Here is a 21,505-nt window from a genome sequence, read left to right as displayed (position 1 = left end):
CGGCGAAAAATACGGCCAGGCACAGCTTCTCAACGGCTGGATAATTGATCTCCGGTTGACTGAGATTGCGGCTGAGATAAAAAATAGCATGCTCCCGTCCGACATCGTTATCTTGCACAAGGAGGCAGCCGATGAACTCTTCGGCCGTCGAGATATAGAGCTTAAGAGGCTTACCACGCCGAGGAGGAACCAGGACAGGTGGATTCGTGAGGGAGACTTTGATTTACGTAAACACCGCCTGATGATTTACGTAAACGCCGCCTGATGCTCGTCGTTCCACACAAATTTATTTGAGTCCTTGAGTTTCAAAAGCGTGGAAAACGCTTTCATTTTACCTGCGAAGTTGGCAATAAATCGGCGGAGGAAATTGATCTGTCCGAGTAAGGACTGGAGTTGTTTCTTCGTCGTTGGGGGCGGGGCATTGATGATTGCGCGTGCCTTATTCTCATCGACTTCAATCCCATGGTGATGCACGAGGAAACCAAGAAAATTCCCGGCCGATACGCCGAAGGCACACTTGGCAGGATTCATCTTGAGGTTGTGCCGACGCATGCGGAGGAAAGCCTGTCGGAGATCGTCCAGATGTGTCTGTCGGCGTTTAGATTTGATGACAACATCGTCGATGTAAACTTCGACGATGGTTCCAATTAAATCATGGAAGATGGTATTCATCGCCCGCTGGTATGTGGCGCCGGCATTCTTGAGGCTGAATGGCATAACAACCCATTCGTAAGTGCCGAGTGCCCCCGGGCAACGGAAAGCAGTTTTGTGCACATCGGCTTCGGCAATGAATATTTGGTTGTACCCGGCGTGTCCATCCATAAAGGATAAGATTGCATGATTTGCCGCAGCATCGATTAACAGGTCTGAAATCGGCATTGGATACTCATCTTTGGGAGTTGCCAGATTCAGATTTCTGAAATCGATACAGATGCGTAGTGCACTATTTTTCTTTAAAACAGGCACGATATTTGCCAACCATTCAACATATCGAGCTGTCCGAATGAACCCGGCTTTCAAAAGCCGAACCAATTCGTCCTTGATGCCGAGTTGCACTTCGGTCGAGAATCGACGAGGTGGCTGACGGAAAGGTTTACATCCGGGCTTAATATGTAATTCATGCTCGACCAGAGTACGCTCTAAGCCGGGCATTTCATGATAGCTCCAAGCAAAACAATCTTTGAACTCCGTAAGCAAGGCACGAAACTCGTCCTTCATTTGTTGGGGAAGTAACGCACTAACAAACAAAGGTCGTGGGTCATCGGCTGTCCCAACATTAATCTCTTCCAAGGGGTCCTTAACTTGGGGCCGATGATCTTCGAGCTTGGCCGGGGCGGCTTGAATTTTATCAAGAGATAAGATAGGACCATTATCTCCTTCGGCAAGGAACTCGACGAGGTTAACGCCCGAATTTGGTTGTTTAGATATAGTATACCAATGGGCCAGCAGGCGTTCCATAGTAGATGAAATCGCGGCCCTACGTGTTTCCCGATCGATGTCAAACATCAGCTTCGGGGAGGAAATTGGCTAATCCGAGTCTTGCCGAATCCTGCTGGACAGTCTCGGCGCCAACCTCGATAGCTTTCTGAACCGAAATCCGAGTCGGCCGTCCTTCTTCATTGAAGCCTTGCAATGTAATGTAGCCGACGTGGTCATCATAATACCGTGCTTGGATCATGTTAGCTTCGAAGGGCTGGCTATCGGCCGGGTGAACAGTGACCGAGTTGCCGTCCCAAAAGACAAGCACTTGATACAATGATGAAGGAATACAGCTGGTTTGATGAATCCAGTCTCGACCGAGCAGTGCATTATACTCGGTTTTGGAATCAACCACGAAAAAGGCAGTCATGTGAGTGCGATCGGCAACATTCATAGTTAACGGAAGTACACCTTTGGTTTGGGATTTGTCACCGACGAAACTACTCATTGTGATCCCTGACGGAATAAGTTCGTCATTCGAGCGACGTAAGGCCTTCATGATGTTCAGAGGCATAATATTGATTGTAGCTCCACAGTCGACGAAAACTTTAGAAACTGGATACCCATCGATATGGGCTGTCACATACAAAGGCTTTAAATGGTGAAGTTTGGCCGATGATGAACGAGGAAACAATTCGGCCAAAGCCGCCTTTAGACTATCATCTTTTGTCGTTGACTCAACTTTAGCAACATATACAAAATCAACATGGCCGACTTCTTCGGCGACTACGTCACCATCGAGGAAATTCGGTTGGGTCGTGCTTGATTGAAAATCAGCGGGTAACACATGGACCATACTGATTTCCATGTTATCCAGGACTGACGGGCCCATCAGGTTAGGACCCTCCTCACTAGCCTCATCTCTTATCTGGTCGGCAACCGCGGACTCTGTTGCCGTCAAGGTTGGACAACGAGACTCTTCTGTTCCTTCTTCGATGGTTTGATCCTGTGGTGCTGCTTCGGCAACTTGTTGGTTCTGCGTACCTACCTCATGTGAGGTTGAGATCGACAGTGTGCTCGAGGTCAGGACCTGCTCCTGGTAGTGTAGCCGGGTATCCCTAGTGTCAAGATAAGCATCCAGACGTGCAACATGTGCTATTTCATCGGTCGTAAGGCCGAAGAGCGAAATAGTCGAGAATACTTCGAAGTGATATCGTAAATACTGAAGGTCCTTCATTGAGAAAGGAAGGTCAGCTGCATCAATATCAGTGTATGGGTCGACTTCAAATCCAAGGACACGAGCTTCTCGTATGTGCTGGAACCTTGCTTTCAATCCTGGGTCTGAGGTTTTCTGGATGATTCGCTCGGCATCAGGACAAGTCAGGACTAGATCAATGGTGTCCTGGCATGCCTTTGGCAAGCCATACAGATCATTGGCCGAATGTTTCTTATGGAATTCTCGCATGTACTCCAAAGCCTCCCCAAGGAACGGGGGGTGCAAATTCCGTCAGATCTTGATCAAAGGTCCTTGTATAGCCGGCGGGGCTAATTTTCTTTCGGCCTCTTGCCTGAAATGTTCAAGGCGCGCCTTCATCTCCCCTGGTCGAAGATGATCCGTTTATCGGCCTCTTCAAACGTGGTTTCGACATCTTGGTCGACCAGCCGTTTCCCTTGAGCCAACTCTGTCATAATGGCTGGAGGTGGTCATTCATCATCAGTAGCAATTGTGTCCTTCGGCCGCCATTTAGGGACCGAAATTTCTTAGGCTGCCCGTCGGCGGGCCATGCAATCTATCCTTTGATGCCGGCGTTTCTGGGATTTGGACAACGCGGTGTAGACGCCTTTCGAAGAATGATATGTATACCAACGTTGATCTCTAGGCTGGGAGGTTTGAAGGTTTTTTGGCTCCGCGATGATTCTGAACTGCTAGAATTGCGTTTATAGTAATCATCGTCATAGAATGAAGCATCAAAATCGAGGCGCCGCCTGACCGGGGGTGTCTCTTCCATCCGTACTTTAGGACTGAGCCTATCAAAAACCCCTTGATGTTGGCCTACGTTGGCTACCTTTTGCCGGGTTGCGTCCATAGGTCGTTCGGTTACAAGCAAAAAGGGTTTCTCCTCTGGCTCACTGCCGACCTTGGCTCTACATTTGCTGCATAAAACTGCTACCCCACTGTCTTCATCGGTGGTATAATCTATCATAGGTTTGACAATAGCGGGTCCCGTTAAAGCTGTAGGCGGTTTGTTTGAACGAAAATCGGCCATGAAACGTGGCCGAGAATTCTGATTCCGAAAGCGTTGCGTCGCAACATCTTCGGCCTTCCCTTTCCCTTTGTCTTTAGGTAGGCATGCATCAACCATATTTACTGTTGCCGTGGGGAATGGGTCAGTATCAACATTCATCTTCTTCTCTGGAAATTTCAGTTTGCCATTATCAATCCAGCTTTGGACGTTGTCTCGAAACACGACACAATTGTTTGTCGTGTGTTTGCTTGAATTGTGGTATTTGCAATATATCTTCCTTTTAAGCTCTTCGGCCTTGGGAATGTTATGCCCAGGTCGAAGTTTGATGATCCTTGCTGATAATAGTTGATCAAAAATTGCATCGGCTTTTGTAATATCAAAAGTATAAACTTTTGACGGTTTCTGTGCTCCTTCAGTAGCCGAGCGGGTTTTGACTTCCTTAGAATCAACTTGAGTCAGTGCCTTGCAGACGTATGGCTTATCTATCATTATCTCAGCTGCATCCACACTAACGCATTCATCCTCGGTTGATGCATAATTGACAGTAGGATTCTTGTAAATCGTCCCCCGAGTTAGAACTTTCGAAATCTTTTCCTCGCGGAGCAAGTAATCATACTGCTCGACATGCTGGGCTAATTCGTACATATCCCGAAAGTTTGCCCCCAAGAATTTCTTTTTGTATTCGACGTCGAGGCCGTTCAAAGCAAGCCTGACAAATTCGACTTCGGGTAAAGGTACTCGGCACCAATTCCTGGCTGATTTGAACCTGGTAAGATAATCCATTGGTGACTCATCAGATGCTTGAGCCATCCTTGCTAATGAGGAAACTGACATCTCCATCCCTGGCCGATAAAACTGCTCGTGGAATTTCTCAACCAATTCCTCCCAGTTTTGGACGGAATTAGGAGGGAGATTGATATACCAAGCTAATGCTGAACCGGTCAATGAGAAGTTGAACAGCCGTAACTTATGGAAATCACTATTAACATCCGCGCATTGCGCGGTGAAACGAGCCACGTGTTCCAACGAAGACAGAGACGATTCACCGGCAAAAAGGCTAAAATCTGGGATCTTGAAACCCTTTGAGTATCCGAACGTTTCCACGTAGGCCGGGTACGGATGGATAAACTTAGGAAACTTCGGCCCTTTCTTCATGGCTGAGTCGATCATCCGCTGAACTTCGGTCATGTCAACAGGTGTTGCTTCGACCCTCTGGTCGGTTCCGTCTGACCTACTATTCGACCCTCCTCCTTTTTCCAAGTCAATTTGTTTGAACCGAACAGGAATAGGCTCGGCCGGTACAATTGGTAACGGATTGTTTCCTGGTGGTAAGTGCTGGAGAAGATCGAAAGGCCTGCTGTCACTGACTTTACTAACCAGCATTTCGAACAATCTGGTTTGTTGCTCATTGGAACTGAGTATCACGTCATGCAGCTTGTCAATGCCTCGACTAAACGTCTGCTCGACTGACCGAGACTGCTCGTCTAGTCGCTTTCGAAGAAACTACCTTGTTGGCGGATCAGATCCTTCACCACCATCCTCATCGCACTCCTCTACTATCCCTTCATTGAGAACGCAAGTGTTTTTGTTAGGGATTTCTAGACCGCGTAGTTGACCGCCGAGATTAACTTCTCTCTCTCGGCGAGTCGCGCTCGTGGACTCAGGTGTCACAGCGCTAAGGGGATTCTGCGCCTGTGGCACACTTTGTCCTATGCTCTGATTCGGCAAATCGACTGTCGACTTTCCCATAGTTGTTTTCTTTTTTACCGATCGTGTTTCAATTGGCATGAACTTCGTAGTCTAGCACTGGGTCCCACTGGGCGTGCCAAAATGTTGACCCTAGAATCTACAAAGCCTACGTGGCGCGTAGGCCGAGTAATCTATAAGCTAACTACGTCCTTCGGTGATTGCGGGGCGTGCCAACTCGTCGGCCGAGTCTAGCAGAGGAGTAAATTTGTTGATGTTGCGTTGGGTGCGCGGCTGACCTCTGCGTCTTGCAATTGCGGCCGAGAAAGGAACACGTCTCGGCCTCTTGGGCTCTCGAACCTGAAGACAAGGTTACTATTTTTACGAAGTTCAATATCAAATTCGGCTTTCAACGTGCCGAATGTAATCACTTGTGACACCTCACTTCGCCGAGAAGGCTGATGAGATGACCTCGACCAACAAGGATTCAGAAATCCTTCTCGACCAAGACTTGGATAGGTAATCAATCGTTCTCGCTGCAGTGCTGTTGATGCCAACGGAAGATACTGCGAGACCGACTGATTCTACGGTGACAGAGCTATCTATGCCGACTTAAGATATCACCGGTTGCTTCCACAGTGCTGTTGATGCCAACGGAAGATGTGTCAGCGAAAAAGGAAAAAGAAAAATCACAAGTTGTGAGAATTTACGCAGGGCAATTTTGTATTGATTTGCAGGGGGCCTTCTCTGACGCACAGCTTCCCCTATTTATAGCGCTGTATCTTGAATCCGAGTTAAAATCCTACTCGGACTAGGTCTTCCTCTTCGGATCAACACCACCTCGACCAGTCCTATCTTCACTAGGATTGTGAACCTAGTCCTTAACTGAGCCGGATTCGCTTTCTAGGTTACTGATCCCGCCGAGACTCCTTATTGTACTAGGACTTGACTTGCGTTATGATCTACCCGACCTAGGCTTGGAAGCCCACGAGTTGAACGATCCATGGCCCTCTCGCCGCGCAGCCTCCCGGGCCGAGGATGATCCTTCCTTCGGCCGAAACTATTATTTTGGGCCCAAACAATATCACTCTATTTTGTAGTTTATGATGAAATTATATATATTTTAAGTATAAACAAACACTTATTTACATGAAATATAATAAATTTACTTAAATCCGCCTAGTCCGCCTAGCCACCCGCCTAAGCCCCGCCTAGATGCCTAGGCGCTAGAACCCAGTCCGACGCCCGACTAGAGCCTAGCGTCTTTTAGAACCTTACTTACCGAAATCACTCCTCATCTTTTTCTTAAATACATAATTATTTTTGTACACCCACTTAACTTATCCAAACTACTCTCACACTCACACCCTGCTTTTTTATAACTTTTGTAGCTTCCAATTGGATTTGCATAAGCTTCAACAATATTTTCCCAAAACTTCTTACATTTCTCGTTAAGAATCTAAATAATTGGTGTTGCAGCCATTGTTCTAAAAATCTCTACTTACCGTTGCGAAGGCATTAGGTGACTGGTCACCATCCTGATTAGTCCTTAGAGTTTGAAAATTAAGAAAGTACGCCTAATCCCGCTTAGGTGCCCGCCCATCTAAGCCCGCCTAGGTCGCGACTCTCGCTTGGACAAAAAATCAATAACTTTCATTTTGCATTTTATTTTTTTTCAATAAAATGTAAGACACTTGTTGAATACTCGGGTGAACACTCATTATATACTTGTTCCCCATGTTTTCAATATGTTCTAATACTTTATAATCTCTATTTTATTTTATTTTGCAATTCATGTATACATTTATGTATTTTTTAAGTATAAATAGACACTTATTTATACAATATATAAGAAATTACATAAATCTGCCTAATCCGATAAGGCATCACCTAGCCGCTTAGGCACTACGCCCCAGCTGAACGTCCGACTAGCAACTAACATCTTTAGCACCTTGGTTTCAGCATATCAATATTAAAATTGTTTTAAAACATCAGTAGTTAGGAACCAAAATAATGCAAGTTTTCCACAAGTATTTGTCGAAACTATATATAGTTAGCCTCCTACCAAAGCTGTGCATATTTTCGGCAGGCATTAACTTAAGAGTGTAACACTTACTCATTCTATATTAAGGCATTTATATCATTCAATATTGAAATTTTAAGTGGGATGTGTTAAAAAATTGTGCTTTGTCAATAAAACCAACACAAGAATAGTACACAAATTCGTTCAATGAAACAATCTTGCAATCCATGTTAAACAACAGCTAACTCAATTTCACACCCTCCAGGTGCTTACTGTTTTTGGTTAGGTACATACTGCTCATCGTGTTTTGGGTTGCTGGGTTTGCTTCTTTTGTACTTGGCTTTCACTATGTTGTGCATTTTTTTGTCTTTTCCTTTACATGAAATGGAAACCACCGACTTATAAGTCGATGAAACTTTACAAGATACATCTTTTTTTACCAAACTTGTGTATCATTTTTCTGCACAATCATGCTAGGGAGATGGTTGTAAATTAATAATTTTTCTTTACTCAAATTTAAGAGAACGATGAATTTATAACCACATAAGGACTGCTTGGTAATCACTTAATAGCTCTTTTTTGACATATATAATTGTTCTGTAATTGAAATCATTTTCATATGTAGTTCTTGGATGTGTGTTCTTCAGTGTTAGTGACATGAAAATTTATTAACGACGGTGCATTCACAGCATGATTATTCCTCCTGTTTTTGGGATCCATCAGATTATGTTCCCTTATAAATCAGGCGAAAAATATATATCTTTGGGGAGAGAAATTTGTTCTGAATCTCTAGAGATCAGTGTCATACATGATCATGGAGAAATATAACAGAAGTTGGACTTGGGAAATCTTGTGAATGGAATACTAGTGGTTTCTTTATGATTGGGAAGTTTTGTTTTCCCTTTTGTCCTGAAAAGATCATCAACGGTGTCACCATACTGTTTGTTTGTTTTTAACTATTTCTATAACTTCAGAGTGCCAGTTTACCAAACTTTTTGTCATAATTTATGTGATTCTTAACTTTTGCATCAATCACTCAAAATGTTGAACTCTTTAACAATCAAATTCTTGTCATTCTTTTGAGAAATTATTCAGTGCTCTGGGGACAATACACCTTTCTGCTGGTATGAAATGTTTGTCTTTGAAATTGATGTTTGTTGGCAATCATGTTAATAACATGTACTTGAGTGAAACAATAGCAAGCATCCCTGTTGTAATATGTTTTTATATTTTACCTGTCACTTTTTCTTTTGCACACAGATGGGGACAAAATGATAAGATGGGAATGGATCAAAAGATTCAAAACAGAAAAAGGCGGGTTTGAATACTTATACAACATCTGTATTCTGTGACGGTTGCATCAAAGAGGTGGAGGCAGGAAGGCGTCCTGGTACACACTTGGATAAAGATGGGTACGCAAATTTGATCAACAACCGTAGTGCAGAACTTGGAAGACAGTTCAATAGAACACAATTGAAAAATAAATGGGATTCACTTAGAAGAGGATGGACATTGTGGATAAAACTCAAATGAGAGGAAACTGGTCTTGGTTGGAATCATATTAAGAGTACTATTGATGCATCTCAAGGATGGTGGGAAAATAAAACTCAGGTGTGAATCTATTTTTAGTTTATGAGTTATCATATTTTTTTCACTGTTATGAGTTTATTATTAATCTCAATATGTATGCAAGTTTTATTAGGGAAACGGAGACTTTGCAAAATTTCGTGATGTTGGCATTGAGCTAGAGGAGAATTTAGATCAGATGTTTATGAATGCCACTGCCACCGGTAAACATTCTTGCGCACCCTCATCTGGAGTACTCCGAGTTGAAAGTGGAGGGGCTTCCAAGAATGATGTCACTACATTGGAAGAAAGTGGCGATTCTGATGAAACGAGTCAAGTTACTATATAGGTACTGAAGAGAGAGGAAAAAAGAGAGCTTCTCATCCACTGAGTACAGCTGCTACGAAACAAAAGAAAGAGAATGTGGGAGGTGCTGCAGAATTGTCACGACAAATTGAACTTATTGGCATGGCTAAGAGTAAGAATGCTGAAAAATCGATGAATACTAAAGTTGCACAACCTTATAGCACTGAGGAAGTGTTGAAAGTAGTCGAGACTTTACCTGGGGCAGAGCTTGCGAGTGATTTGTGGTGGTTTGCAAGTGAGTTATTTTGCACTGAAGAGGAGAAAGATGTTTACTGTCATGAAGAATGATGACTTCAAGCTTCAGTTCCTTATTCGGAATCACAATGAGAATTTGAAGATGTTGTGTGTTATGTTGTTCGCAATGATGTTTCAAGAGTTTGCCAATTTTAAACCATCTTTGGAGTATGAGTAGGTTTAGGGTTTCTGACTGTGCACTGTCTTGTGTCTTCTACCAAGTTACTATAGGTCCTTGTGTTTGGTAAACTTTATGACCTGCTGAGAAAGCTGGACATGTACACCATTTGTATGGAAAGTTCGATCATATGAGCCCAGTTCCTACATTGTACACCGGAAGATGAAGAGAGTTTAACCAAACCTGTGGTTAAACTCTTATTATTTACTGGGTAACCCTAAACCCAAAAATAATATTTTCTAAACTCGATCTTGATCGTTCATTTCTCGTATGAGTTTTCAAACTATTGAAGAAAAATTGAAGTTCCTAATCCAAATTGAATTAAAAAGTTTTCATTTTGAGGTGATTATTTTGGTCATAAACTTGGAGGCTAACTACACCCTCTATGTTTTGGGTGATTATCAAAATAGGCCACGAGGTTTCAATTTTCTCACATTGCCCTCTAAGATTTTGAAATTGAATCAATTTACACTTTTTGTCTATTGAATTATTTGAATTTTCATTAAATTGATGACATGCGAGAAGGAAGAATATTATAAGGGTGAATATAGAGTGATTGAGTCATGTCAAGGAAGTGAATTCCATAACTTGAAGGTTATAGACAACCATTGAATTGAAGACATTAGATTTTCAGCGAAGCATTTTGTTTTTATTTCTTGGGAGACAAACTTTCTGGCAAATGTCATGACTAAGTATGGTCATTTTGTCAAATGTCTCTATATTTGGGATAGAACAATCTTTACGGATCATTTGAGACTAATAGAAAGGAATTAGTTTTGCCTCACAGCTTATTCATCTCCAAGATTACCTAGTAGTGAATGGACCTGAAAAATACATCTCTAAAAGATTTACTAAGTTGGTTTAATAATTCTCCTTTGACAAAGATTGTAGACCTTCAACTCCACTCACCTTCTTAGCAATTTTTTGACCAATTGTATCCAATACGACTACTCAAATGTGTTCAAAATCAAATATGACGGCTGGATTTGAAATAATTTGACATTTGTCCAACAAGAAAAGTATTAAACTTGCACATTTGTCCAACTAATTTGAGAAAAATGTGGCCACAGTTTTCACCACTTCTCTTTTATTTACTTCTGTTTGTAGCATATATATATGTGATCGGTCTCGAAACTGTCAAGCCTTCACTACTTGTTAAAGCCATACTATCGAAGCACGCCTTCTGAATCAACTTTCTTCTTCACTCGACACTTAGCTCCCGCACCACATGCCAAGGCTGACTACCTCGTGTGGCAACAGGTGCCACCGACTAACTCTGTAACCAATCGTAAGCTCTCACTTCCTCCTACATGGAGCTCACTTACTCCGACGTCTCAACCCCACAACAATATCTTAAGAGTCCCACATCAACCAAAGGTAATAACTTCTCCCAGCTATACATCTATAGAAGAAGGTCATTATTCCTTTCTTCCTTGCAGGTTTCCGAGACACACAAGCTGAAGGATTGTAACTGTAAGCGACCGAATCACCCCTGCGGAAGTTCACTTCCCTATTCCAAGTTAATCCTTATCTTGGCATCAACTCTTATTGCTAAAATAAATGATAACTCACCATTTTTTTCCCGGAATTACAAATTGAGGGTATTTATGCTTATAAAATGATTGAGATATAATAACTAAAGTTTTTTTTTTCATCATAAACTGGCGGAAAAATTATTGTAAAACAAAACATAACTATGTATTAAACGCACAAAAAAGAATTAGAACCAAAACAAATTATAAAATAAAATAATAAACAGTCAAATTCCCATTTTAACTACTACTTTAGAGCATCTCCAAAGGAAGAGTAAAAAAGTACACATTAACAATAACAGTAAAAAAAAACAACATTAGTGTTTTTCAACCGAAATGTCAACTCATATGTGACATGATGCGGATTGACATCAAAGATGGTTGCTGTCAAATTTGACAGCAACTTCAAATCTAATTTTAGGAAATAAGTGCTTTTCATCATTTTTATTTTTATTTTTTGTTTTAAAAATACTTATTACAATTATGAAAAGTACATAATAGTTTGACATATCGAGTGGAGAAGAAATTTTTTAAAAGGGTCAAAGTGCCACTTAAGTCTTCAAATTTAAATTGTATGTTTAAAAGGGATGGTGGATCTGTGATTTAATAGAACTCATGGAACCTTTGAACCACGAAGTCCCCGTCGCACAAAGCTTGCAGTAATTACACCATCTTAAATGTCTTACCGATCATTTCAAAGTTCTTTATGTGGTGAATAGTTCATGGCACAAGATTTTTGCACGAAAAATTGTTGGTCGTGCGAGATGGCGCAAAACCTTCATTTTACTGCGTTTTTACCCAGATATTGTGCAATGAAATATCCATTTTGTCATGCTAAGCCTTCTTGCGCGGTGAAAGGTTTCGTGGCCTAATGTTTTCAATTATTTTTTATAGCCTTGATGTTTTCGTACAACGATACTCTGATTTCATCGCACAAAGTGACATTGTGCGACAAAATTTGATGCGTCACATAAAGTTGGGTCGCGCAAATTTTTCTCTACCAGTGTTAATTTGTACAATGCTTTGCTATTACATGATTGCGATTTATTATTGGCGAGGTTCGATTTTGGCATGTCCATTTATTAATTATTTATGAATTAAGTTCTCGCCTTGTACTTTTGCGTGTGATTGGTCAGGTTGCTATCCTTACCGGTATGTGACAAATTGGGCCGTTCAATGCACTTGGATTTCTTATGAATCTTTTGGAGCTTCAAGAAAGATATTTATTGATCTCGTGAACTAGGGAAGAAGAAAACCTTCATATTAAGGTCTATTAGAAGGACCAAAGAATTTAAACAAACAATACATCGATCGAATTGAGTCTTGTTGTCCCATTAACTACGATTTATAAACTAGTATTTCCATCGCCAAGAAATTAATAACAATTTGGGTCTACTTCGTAGCTAATGACAAAGTGATAACATGCGTTACATAATCTAAAATAAAAATAAAATATTTGTCACTCAAGGAATTTTCTGGTACCCTGAAGTATGAGATACTTCGGGTGTTTAAACAGTTAGATTTTTGTTTTAAAATACAAATCTAGAATGTAGGACTTTTAAAAATCCCAAAATATCCTATGATTCAGCTAGATTATTATTGAATCCATCATCCATGTACAAGTCCAATGAAACTAGTTTTGAAGTTGCAGATGAAGATGGTCCCTCCAACTTGTACTCGAGAAGCGACAGTTCTCCTTCACGCTGGAAGACAATGCGACCCTATCGGGCGTGGCGTGGGCCGTAAGCAGGTGGGGTTAAGGGTGGGTTATTCAACAATATATATATATATATATATATATTCTTGAAATATTCAACATGGGTTGCATGGGATTGCAACTTGCATGCATCACACATTTTAACTGCTTTGACTAACAATTTCTGCATAACCTAAATTAGAGTCACTTCACCTTCACGTCACAATGTAGTTGCAGCAACTAGCAACTAGCAAAGCTCTTATCCTCCTTATTCTTCTGTTTCTTGAATTTCAATGGGCCCACTTCAATCAACTCACCCGCACCTGCTGCCTGCTTATTTTTTCGGCCCACGGATTATATCTGCACAGCCATTTGATCTCAGATTCTCAATTATTTGGAACTCCCATTTTCATTTTCAATGTTCCATTCTTTGGTGGGGGGAGAAATTTAACCTACAAGGTGCTATATTTTATATGCTCTTTGGCATTGGAATTTCAGATATGGAGAATCTTTATCTCCACTTTAACACTGGCCTGTTGTGCATCTACTATACAATTCCCCTGTTCTAATAATAGTTGTCCAGATTTACTAGAATATAATCCTTGTTCTTGCTATGACTGACACCAAATTAAGAATCAGAAATAGTACTAGCTCTTGCAACAATGCTTTATAATCAAATGTACAAACAAAATAAAACGAAAAGTAAAGGCTTGTTTTTTTTAAATAATGAAATAATGATTCGAAACTAATTACAATAATTTAGGAGATCAGGAGTTTCGAACGTATGACGCATGTAGAAAACCAACATGCTATCCACAACAAGATTGGACGACATGCAAAAGAAAAGGAAAGGCATGTTTTCTTGTACTTCTGTAAATAGGGTTGGCTTGAATTTTCTTCTAAAAGTGTTAAAAACGTTTTTGAAAAAACTAAAAATGCTCCTGGCTTAAGGTTTGGCAAAAGTACATAAAAGCGTAACGCTTTCTAGGAAAGAACCCGCAAGAAAAGAACTTGTACTTTTAATTAAAATTTTAACAAGTTTTTAATAATAACACTCCTTTGAAAAGCTCCCATAAGGGCTTCTTAATCACACTTTAGCTGATATCAAGAAAATGTTTGTTTTACTGGACGGAATTTATATATATATATATATATATATATAAGGGTCTAGTTGTATTTCTCTTCACTTGTAAGTGAGATGTCTTAAGTTTCAATTTCGTAGATGACGAGTTTGATATCAATATTCCTCATCCCTTTAATCTAAATATATATTGTTGTATAAAGAAATACGCTCGGCTTTCACAAAAATAATTATGAGCTCTTTTACAAGGGTGCCATTGGGTATATTGCAAAGGGTGCATCGACCCATGGACCCTAATTTTTAAGGGGCTCAAAAAATTTCAATTTTGTATAATTATCATTCACAGTTTGGATTTTGGTTGGATTCGAGTTCATACAGTTTTATTCTAGTTTGGATTTAAATTAAAGGGCTTGGGCTTACTTGGCTTGAGTTCGAGTTTGTCCAACTTTATAGAGCTAAATCTTAAAACCTTATTTTGCAAGATGTTATTAAACTTTGTAAACAACATCAATATATATTAGTTATTATTTAATTTTACACATCATCATCCACACAAAGCCAAATAGCATGGAGATCAGTTTTAATCTTTCAAATATGTGAAGTTGAAATACAAGTACAAGAGAATACCAAAGTTTCAACCAAGAGAAACATAAAAGCAACATTATCATCCATTGTACAAATCAAAACCAACAACAATCCTCAATTTAGTCATCCCTAAACCTGTACCTTGCTTATATAATATGAAGTTGAATGAGTAATATGTGTTTGAGAGAATTCGGGCTAGGAATCGAGTTTGGTTAAGTTGATATGCATAGGCAAGGAATCAACTCAACCCAATAAATGATCAAGTTGAGGTTAAGTTGGGTTTGAGCGAGTTTTTACTTCAATTTAATCCACTCAATTGGGTTTAAAATTGGGTTGGGCATGGATGGATTCGAGTTGACCCAACCCAAATTGCACCCCATATATATACATCCTATATTACATGTGTACATATATTTTCTATTAAAAACTTGATAAAAAGTTTTCAGTTTACATATGGCGATGAGTTTTCCTTGTTGGTCATTAAATATTACAATTGTTAAGAGGAGCTTATAATTTTTATATTAATTTTCCAATCCTCTCAAAAAATTAAAAAAAAAAAAATCTTGTCTATTACTGCCTCCCACAAGCACATGCGTCCTTTTATATTTCTCTTTTAATCGTATTTTTTTTTATGAATTAGTCCTAAATCATAATTTCATGTCAGTTGAGAAACCCATATGAGTGTGACTATTCAATTTGTTGGACTGAGATGTCGACTTCGATTAAGATAGAATGTTGATTGTTAAATTTTGCATGAATACATTGTTAAAGAAAATATCTCATGGAGGGTCCTGTCCCTTCAGGGACATCCGATAAAAAAAAAGAGAGAAAGAAATCTTATGGAGGGTCCTTTATAACATTCGCACAAATCTCCCCAAAATGTCAGAGATGCTCTATTATGTTTTTTTTTTTCTGAACAAATGATAGTATCTCATTAAGGGAGTGGGGAGTAGGCTAAACCTAACAATGTGCTTGTCCTAATAATGTAATTCAATTTCGCCTTTAGCTTTAACCCAAAAAAAAAAAAAAAAAAAAAAAAAAAAAAAACTTTACCTTTGACGAGAATTGAATCTAAAATCTCTTACTCACAAATAAAGAGGAATAGACATTTATTCTTTGTTCATTTTGGGGTCATCGAGTAGAAATTATCGTATCAAAAAAACACAAACTTGCACACCAAAGATCAGAAAATATTTTGGGCGAAGTGATTTTTACATTTTTTTTTATTCCCTTGTATTCTGTCTTGTTTTTAGTCACAATATTGAATCAATCAACAATAAATTACGAGCTAAGCAAGAGTCTAGCTAGGAACGAATGAGAAAAAAAGGAGTATGAGATTCACTTCCCTTTTAAGCACTTCAGACAATTAAATCCTTTTGATGTTGGTTTTACTCTTGTCGATTTCTGGATTAAGAGATAATCAGATCGATGTTGGTTTATAGTTTATCTAACTGTGTCATATGATATTCCATAAATAAATTAACTGGCTTGTATTCTTCCTGATTAGTTTAGAGACCTCTCTTGCAATTACTTGAAACAACATTACAAACATATAAAACTGCAATTAATTGTTCATTAAGAAACCCTTTGGAAAACGACCCTCTTAGGTTCTTACACATATATGTCCACGTATATAGAAAAACCCCGTCCTAATGCCGCCAAACAATGACCAACAATATAAAATAGTAGAAATAATTCATCACTGGAAAATGATTATTTTATTTTTCTAGAAGAAGAAGTCATATGGGAGCAGCTTTCAGTTTCAAATGTGAAAAAATCAGGTAATGTTGGTGACCTGACACGAGATCAGTCAAAGCTTAGCCATTCGAGCTGCTGATTAAGGAAAAATAAAACGAAACTTTAAAATTTTAGGATCATCAGTAACAGCATGGTGTTGGCATGATTTGGGGTATCATCAGATAAGAGTTGGTAAACAACTTACATCATGGCTTAGGCAACTTGATTAAGGAGGGGGCCATCTTCGCATATAGGACAAACAATATTAGAGAAGGGTTTTTTTTTTTTTTTTTGGCTAATATTAGAGAAGGGTTTAAAACGCATATCATATGTGAGAAACATTTGGCTCCTCAAAGAATGAAGAGGAAATCCTCTTTAAAATATCTTCCGGTCTATTCACAAACTTTCGTATTTATGATCGCAACCGTTTATATTATAGATCATTATGTAAGGATTACTTCTACAAAAAATCAATTAAAACTAAGATTATTTAGACATCGTATTGTATGAAAAAACATATGGACGAATTCCGTAAAAATATTGGGAACCGTCTATCTATGTGCAGTTAATTGACTAAACGGTCTTAGTTCAATTGATTTTTGCATAGATGATCTTTACAAAATGATTAAAACATGAACGGTTACGATCATAAGCATGAAATTCTGTAAATAGGTCACAAAGTATTTTGAGGAGAAACTCTCCTTAACCTTAAGGAGCCAAGCTCTTCTCATATTCATATGGATGCTTTCAGTTTCATGTGAATGATATATCATGTGCGAGAAAGACTTGGATCTTCAAGGACAGAAGAAAATCATCCATAAAATACCTTGTGGCCTATCCACAGAACTTTGTATTTATAATCGGAACCATTTATATGATTAATCACTATGTAAAGATCATATCTACAAAAAACAATTAAAACTAGCATTGAGCTATATAAAAACAAATGAACAAATTCGGTAAAAGTATTGTCAACCATCAATCTATTTGGTATAATTGATTGATTAAACAATATTAGTTTTAATTAATTTTTTGCAGAGATGATTTTTACATAATGATAATAATATAAATAGTTCCGATCATAAGCACAAAATTCCGTAAACAGGCCATGAAGTTTTTTTAAAAGCTCCTCTCGAATAATGATAATACTAATAAAATAATAGTAATAATCTCTAGTAATTAATAAAACACTCATTGTCAACCAAAACCCTATGAAATTACCAGTTTAACCCTCTAATTAAAACATAACATGAATAAGAAATATGAGGCAAAAATGTAATTTCACACAACCAAATTTTGCTGTTTTTTTTTTTTCAAAGCCTCACATACATGTAATCCTAACATATATCTAATTAAAAAAATTAAAAAAAAAAAACTTATCACTCCCACATTCTCTATCACTCTCTTCCGCTCTCCTTCTACTCCAAAAACAAAAATAAAAAAATTTGTCACATTTTGTGTGTGCCCATGTGTAGTATCTTATTATATAAAGTTGGGAGTCTTTGATTATTTTGGGGGAAAAAGGAGAAGGTGGTGATGGGCGTTTGCATGAAAAAGGAAGAAGCTAATCTATCTCAACTCAAGATAAAGTAGAGATGGTGGAGTCTTTCTTGTGTGCTCCTACTTGGCTACCACCAATAAAAAGAGAAATGGTAAATTATAACTTGATGCCTTTTAGCCCACAACCATTTTATGAAAAATTGATTAAAAATATTTCGTAACATTTTTTATTATTAAGGATACTTTCTTTTTTGTTAAAGGTATTTGTTTTAATTCAAAACATCATGCAGTGTGACTCTTTTTTTGGGGGGTTCTTATAATACAAAAAAGTCATTAATAAAAAGAAAATTTGTCCAAGTGTTTTTTCGATAAAAAAGTTTTGTAAGGGACTTTCTCTCAAAATTTTGTAATATTCTATTTTTTTTGTATACCTTTATTTTTATACTTTATAACAAAAATTTAACAGTTAAAAGCACTTTAGACTATTCATACTCTAGGAACCATAGAAAACCCATTTGGCCATATATACGTTAGAAGTAGCATTGGCCAATCGCCATTTCTAGTTTCTGATGAGATCAAAATGTCAATAAATAATCACAGCAACTAGTCCAAACCAATGGCCGTTTATTGTTATTGTTTGTCACATTTCATGTGTTATATATGATATTATATGCTAAGACTCGTTAAAAACAAAATGATGACTACCCTTATTTAAAAAAAAAAGAAAAGAAAAGAAAAAAAAAATCCTATTTTGTCCAACCATAAAAAACAAAAAACAAAAAAAATAATTGAAAATTTTATTGGCACTCCAAAAATTTAGTACTCTAAAAATTAATCATACACTTCTTAGAAGTATAGTTTTCTTTCTAAATATAGAAAATTAAAATGCACAATTAAATTTTTGAAGTGTCAATAATAATTTCTGAAAAATATTATCAACTATATCTTCTAAATGTTCTCAAATTTTAGTCATAAAAATGATAATTAGGGCATTTAAATTTGATACATGAAATAAGGTCACACCAAATTTTATTCCTAATGATTTTAATTCTAAGACATTTGTATTTGTATGAGGAAACAAATACAAATATGGTAAGACCCACTCCGCAATTTTTTCAAGGATCCAAACCGTCTATATTTCAATTATCATTCATAGATCATCATTTAAAAAAAAAATAGACAAACTCAAAACCACTAGGACATTTATTTTTAGTGAACAACATGAACGAATAAGGTTCTTCAAAGAAACACTACAATGACTACCATATAATCCAACGGTCGCATCTTTTAGGTCTTCATTCAAAGATTATGTCTCCAGAAAAACAACAAAATCCAACTCCATATGACCGTTAGATTAAATGGTAGTCATTTTAGTGTTTCTTTGCATGACCGTATTCGTCAATTTTCTTTGTACAAATGAATCTCTTAGTGATCCTAGATATGTCTATTTCTTATGAGAATATGATCTATAAATTATGAATTGAAATATAAACGGTTTAGATCTTGAAATAAATTTATGGAATTGGCCCTACAAAAATTTGTCAAAAAGTGTATAGAAAAATGGGTATCTCCCAATCCTAACTCATATGTAAGCAATATTACTACGTATCTTAAGTGAGACTACAAAGAGGAAAAAGAGTTTGAACTTTAAACACGTGGAAAACTTCATCTACTCTAAAACAATTTAGTGTAGGTCTTGTTGAACATGTTTTAGTAAATCCTCAAATTAAAGGTCATATACAATTCAGTGTTCATCTATCAACTTGTATGAGGGGAGTAGACCTAGAAATTTCCTACACAACCCGTTAACACAACATGTGAACGATACGAAAATAACGAGTTTCAGGTTGACACGATAACTAATCGGGTTACACGATAAGAACCTATTAATAACGGGTCCTTAACAGATTTTGTCACAGCCCGTCCTGAATTATTTTTATCGATAGCGTGAGTTGACGAAATTGCCCTTGAGCATTTGGTGATGGTGTGTGTAAATGAGCTAAGGTTTAGGACCAATTATTTTCTTTCCTAACTATTTGGACCCAATCAAATTTTTAAGTTTTATTTGTTTTGGTTGGTAACCCAATTTGGACCACACACACTCACCCTCATCCAATATCGTTGACTCTCCCTCTCTCCCTCTCGATTTTCTTCCCATTTTCCGTACAAATCATACGAACAAGTTTCAAGTATCCATTTCATTCACGGATCGAAGACTTGAAGGTTGGTTTTGTGTTCCTTGCAAGCCCAGGAACACATTGGTACCCTTGGTTGGTCATGAGGACGTCGGGATCGTGAGAACTCGAATATCGATTTCTTGCATTGTTCATGCACACGTGAATGTGTAGTTTTCATGGAGTTTTGAGGTTATAGGAAGCTTTAGATCACTCCCTCGAAGCTCGGAGAAGAGAGTTGAGACGTTTTGGAATTCAAGAAGCTCGGGAATAGTGAGTTGCAGAGGTGGCTGGTTATTGTGGATTTTTCCGGTGAGATCCCGTGAGTTTTAGGTCCTAAAACTGGTAAGGATTTGTTCTACTTGTCTTAAGCTTCATTTTTGGTATAAAATTCGTGAAATTTGGTTAAGAAATGAAGAAGATATTATGCTCTCTTCTGATAGAAGTGCTTTGGTGGATCACGAGGATTTTGACGGGGCTTCTGATAGAACATCACCATGTAGGATCACCCTCGAGTGTTGTATTCTTAGTACTTATCCTGCTTGACTGCACTTAGACTATTTATGCTCTGTTTGTGTATTTCACACTTAATTTCGCACTAGCACTCTATCTTAACTAGTTCTACTGGTAGTTTGGTTTTATTCCTTCGCAATTCCCTTATATCTCTATTGCTTCCGCACTGTGCACATGGTTACGTAACTTCCACGTGACGGGCAGTATGCCCTGATTTAGGTCGGGGTGTGTCAGATTTACACGAAGGTGAAACTGGAGTAACCCGTTTCGACATATTAAGAAAAAAGTTATTTTGATGATTTTAATTTTTTATACTATAAGACCTTACTATAAAATACAATAGCCAACAATACATGTGTACATTGTATATTAAATATGTATTATTGTAGTATTATTCTATATAAATTTAAAAAATTTAAGTTTTATTTATTTATTTTTATAGTATATTATAGGCAAAGAGTGAGATGAAAAAAAATTATAAAACACGTTAAAGCCTAATGAAAACATCGCCAATATAACTCTTGAAGACAATATATTAAACCAAAATTTCAATACCATTTTCCTTAGTGATTAATTAAAATTGAAGGGTTTTGTTGTAAAAAAGTGCAAGGTTCCTCAACCTTGAAAAGCAACTCCCTTCATTTTGCATATTCTTGAACATTTGGTATTTTGTAGTAATGTACTAATGTTTTTTCATTAGGCTCTTATTTGGGGTATATAATACTTAAAAGACAAATGTTTTCTTTATGTTTTGAAGTAATATTTATGTGATAATGTGGTATGCATATACTAATTTAGTATTATGTTTTCTATTTATTTTTTTGCAAATTATGTTTTTCATTTTCATTATTTATTAATTTAAAATATATTTACTTTAACGGGTAACGACTCCGGTCATATTACCTGATAATATTAACAGGTCGATTTCGGGTCAAGTAATATTACCCGTTTACTTTAACAGATATTACA

General features: G+C 37.7%; 2 long non-coding RNA genes across 4 annotated transcripts; both read left to right on the top strand.

Moving 5' to 3' along the window:
• The first annotated feature begins 7,476 nt into the window (after window positions 1-7,476).
• Window positions 7,477-9,900, top strand: LOC139197252 (uncharacterized). Of its 2 annotated transcripts, none has more exons than XR_011582489.1 (3): window positions 7,477-7,931; window positions 8,635-8,985; window positions 9,077-9,900. It is a non-coding gene; the product is annotated as an uncharacterized lncRNA (long non-coding RNA). The 2 variants fall into 2 exon arrangements; XR_011582488.1 differs by having other exon boundaries at window positions 7,477-8,498.
• Window positions 9,901-10,857: 957 nt separating this feature from the next.
• LOC108173598 (uncharacterized) lies at window positions 10,858-12,645 on the top strand. 2 transcript variants are annotated; one of them, XR_011581917.1, is made up of 2 exons: window positions 10,858-11,095; window positions 12,387-12,645. It is a non-coding gene; the product is annotated as an uncharacterized lncRNA (long non-coding RNA). The 2 variants fall into 2 exon arrangements; XR_001790286.3 differs by lacking the exon at window positions 12,387-12,645 and adding an exon at window positions 11,158-11,260 and having other exon boundaries at window positions 10,869-11,095.
• The last annotated feature ends 8,860 nt before the right edge of the window (window positions 12,646-21,505 follow it).

Source organism: Malus domestica, chromosome 06 (assembly GCF_042453785.1).
Source record: "Malus domestica chromosome 06, GDT2T_hap1".
In the NCBI taxonomy this organism is placed as follows: domain Eukaryota; kingdom Viridiplantae; phylum Streptophyta; class Magnoliopsida; order Rosales; family Rosaceae; genus Malus; species Malus domestica.
The sequence above is the reverse complement of the archived record's forward strand: the minus strand, read 5'-3'. Positions and strand labels throughout refer to the sequence as shown.